At 31.6% G+C, this 4,059-nt stretch overlaps 1 long non-coding RNA gene across 1 annotated transcript in view; it reads left to right on the forward strand.

Moving 5' to 3' along the window:
- Positions 1-15: 15 nt before the first annotated feature.
- Positions 16-4,059, forward strand: part of LOC108761072 (uncharacterized) — a 13,002-nt gene continuing 8,958 nt past the window's right edge. Inside the window, exon 1 of the long non-coding RNA XR_001940112.1 lies at positions 16-83. This is a non-coding gene — a long non-coding RNA (uncharacterized LOC108761072). The remainder of the gene's footprint in view (positions 84-4,059) is intronic.

The following is a 4,059-nucleotide window of genomic DNA, read 5'->3' on the forward strand; positions in this document are numbered from 1 at the left end:
GCTGGGTGCCACCCCCTCTATCCTATAGCCAATCAATGAACTTAAAATCTTTGTCGTACGATAAATGTAATATCAACCTTATTGTTATTGTAATAACTCAACTTATATTACTATATTTTGTTATTATTCTTCTTCTTATTACTAATATTGTTATTAAATTATTTTGATTATACATAATATTGGTTCAATAAAGAAATATTAAAAAAAAGATACATGATACTTTACTAAAAAAAATTATCATTTTTAACGTACTTTCAAAAGTATCAGTCAGAATAAAATTATAAGAATTTAACATAATTTGCGCGTCATATAATCAAATTAATTATTAGTTAATTTGTGAGTAGAAAATAAGAATAGAGATCAATTCTATATAATATTAAAGAGAGTGTGGTAAGAATTTACTAATTAGATTTTTCTGTATATTATCTGGTTAATACATAGCTAGAGAGAAGAATATCGGTCAGCATATTTCGAATTAATATATACTAAAAATAACTAGCATTAGCAAAAATTTTAGTACTATTTTTTCATGCATAGTTTATGGCCAGTAACTGGCCATCAAACATAGGCCGGTATTCATAGTCGATTCTTAAGGCCATTCTACATTGGTCATATCGTAGACGTCGCAAGTCACAAGTTTGTTCCTTCAGCCAATCCGATGCTTCAATTTTAAACTCGTATGATGCTTACGACGCTTCCGACGCTACGATACGACCAATGTAGAATGGCCTTTATATTTAAGATCGTCTTAAGTACAGTCTTAAGTCGCTAATACGGCCCTCTGATTGGTTCATGATACCTCAAGACAGAACTTAAGACAGTCTTGAATATGAAAATCGATTATGAATATTGGCCTCTTGGCTGAGAACCGTATTTACATCTTAAAACATTGCTTGAGATGGTCTTGAAATTAAGAATTAGCGGTCCAAGTGAGGGAAACGGTGCGCGTATACACAAAAGTCCGACGCAATTGCGCAATAAGCATGCGTCTCATAAAACGAGACTCGACAATAAAATGTATACGCACGCAGTCTTCCCGCCATGGAAACCGGCGACTTTATAAATTGGAGACGTTTCGACTCACCATTAAGTCCTCCTTGCACTCGTCCTCGGTAACTGTCGACAGGATTCCGGTTTCCGTCCAGCTTTCTTTGATTGGCCCTGTTTCTCGCCACCGGAGTAAACTTGGCCAATAGACTACGAAATCGAGATCAATCATAACAATTTATTGTATGAAGTTGAATAAAAAAATGTTAATGATACAATCGTCCCAAAAATGTCCTGAAGGTCCCAAACCAGAGAAAATAGACGAACATAGAATAGAACCACGCATGGGGTGCATTCGTTTATGCAGTGGATAGCGCAAGCGCATTCCGCATTCAGCGGATTCAACAGTTGAGTGAGCGCTCGCTGTTGGTGTATTCTTTTAGCTTATCCAATCAGAATTTTAGATCTAAAAGAATACATCAATAGTAGCGAGCCTTAGGCCTGGTCTACAATCAGTCGGGAGATATAGGGATCCTCTAGTAAGGGATGAGACAACACGTGTACAAGCTGAGGATTGGTCGACGCCATTCGAAGGACACTTCCGTGATTCGAACGATACACTCCAAAGTCCAAGTTGCTTTATATGTTGTATGTACATACGTATTGTATATTCAACGATATCGCATGTGCGTAAAATTTATGAAACGAATTTATAAAAGTAAGTATTATATATATAAAAAAAGAAGAGATTAATATTAACCTTGTGACAATTCATAGTTTATAAAATTATTTGAAGTAAAAATCATACGAAAATCAATCCTTAACCTATAAACAGAACTAAATTTTGTTTACTGACTTATGTTTTAAAACATCAATTATGCGAACGTGCAGTGCTCCTAATTGTAAAAATAGCAGTAGAAAGAGAAATAAAATGTTCAATTTTCCAAAATCTCCTTCCCGACGATAAAAATGGTTGGAAAATGTCGGCTGTCATTGACTAAAAAAATATTCTGCATTATGTGACGTAATTAAGTTTTAAATATTGTAATTCTAAAGCTATTTATTTGTCTATTACTTATAAGGCTTAGACTTATTCGACCATTAGGCAGTTTCTCTCTCATTTATAGTAGTACTTTGTTCTGTTTGCCTAAACATCCCATGCTGCAAGCCTTGGTTATTTATTATTTATTTATTTTAATACATATTATACTTAACGTAATTTTTTCAGGAACATTTTAGTGATGATAAGTGGGAAAATGAAAAAATATTTGGAAAGAAACAGAAATTAAGATGCTATACCAATCTTATTAAGAAAACCACATATGGAAATGTTACAAGACGATAGGTTTAATATATTATTTTATTTGTTAAACAAAGTTTTAATAGCATATATGTATATTGACAGCGTTGCATAATTGGATATTAAAACCAGAGCATGAGATATTATATTGCATCTAATTACTCTATCGTCAACCTAAAAAAAAGTAGCAATCTTCCTCTTGAAGTAAATGTTAACTTAAAATGTCGTTTTTTAGAAAGCCTGCAAAATGAGTAGCGCTTGTTTAATTATTGCGATTGACCATCGGCCACTCATAGCACTTGAACTGGAAAAACTCTAGGCACTGTGAGTGATCATGGTTAATTGTAACATGGTCAAATGAGAAGCACCCTCTACAAATAGTATTTTTTCAAAATGGTTTGTATATATGTACATGGCTCTTTTTTTGTAGATATTACACAAAAACCAAAAACATACTTAGTCAGTATTTTAAGAAGAAACCAATACAAAGTTATATCAGAAAAGCCATCGAAAGAAAATATCGATAAGCAAATAATTGAAGTAAACGACATAGAAAAAAGACTTCTTTATAAAGAAGTTTTACTTTATATATGTTTGGAATTTACGTAACTTTATCTGCGCCTGACTACTATTGCCCTTTTCTTTCCAAGTTTTTTTGAATTTTAAGGAATCTTCGATAGTGTTTTTATCATTTACGTTATAATTTAAAGCTTCAGAAACAATATCTTTATTTTAGACCGTATATGTGAGAAACACGATCAATACTAGAAATTAATAAATGCCTATTACGGTCGAAGCTGGATCTTCGTTGCTTAAATAATTCAATCTTGAATTAATAATATATACTATATATGTACTTGCATATATACCATATTGTAGTCTTTTTCAAATTGCGCGCCAAATTATTTTTCCGGACTAAATAAACGCAATTAAACCTACTCTAGCAATCGCGAATTAAATTGACAAGCAATTTAATAATTTGATGCTACCATCAAGCATCATATATTATAAAGATGTTGATATGTTGAAACTGTTAATAAATTTATTGCGAAAAATATTACCTCGGCCGGGACTTGAATCCGGATCTCTTGTATTCCGTACGAGCGTCCTAAGCCATTAGACCACCGAGACCTTAGTAATATTCTTCGCAATAATCGGTACAATAAGGAAACAACGTCTTTCTTTCAGGTAACGACGTAATTTAAACAATATATTAAGAAATATATAAAAATGCATTATAAAATAATAGCAAAAATCTCAATTTTTTAATATATGAGTATTTTATGAATTTAATAGCGTTTTTCACTGGCAGAACTGGTGCGCACTCAGTGCACTTTAAAGCCGTTGTATACAAATCGACATAAAAATGTACGTTTAATAAAAATATAGAAACGAATTAAACCACGAAATCCTTAATACATTTTATTGTAATATTTGATAAAATATACATTGAGTATTTTATTAATTGAGATCTCTCACTTTTACAGTCAGATTAGGTTAATGTACAATAGCTTTAATGTGTACTGAGTGCGCACCAGTTCTGCCAGTGAAAAACACTATAAGATTATTTTCGTAAAGTTATATACATTGAGATGCAGACATTAGCTGTCCAATAAACAAAATATTTATTTGTCATAAACTAATCGGTGCAGCTCAATGAAACTTTGCATAAGTTTGAATATTTAAAGTACTTATACAAAAAAATTTAGATCTTTATTATTAAACGAAATTTTTTTATAACAAATCAAATAAATAATCTATTAAAATTTGTT

The sequence above is a fragment of the Trachymyrmex cornetzi genome, unplaced genomic scaffold (assembly GCF_001594075.2).
Source record: "Trachymyrmex cornetzi isolate Tcor2-1 unplaced genomic scaffold, Tcor1.1 scaffold238, whole genome shotgun sequence".
Lineage (NCBI taxonomy): Eukaryota > Metazoa > Arthropoda > Insecta > Hymenoptera > Formicidae > Trachymyrmex > Trachymyrmex cornetzi.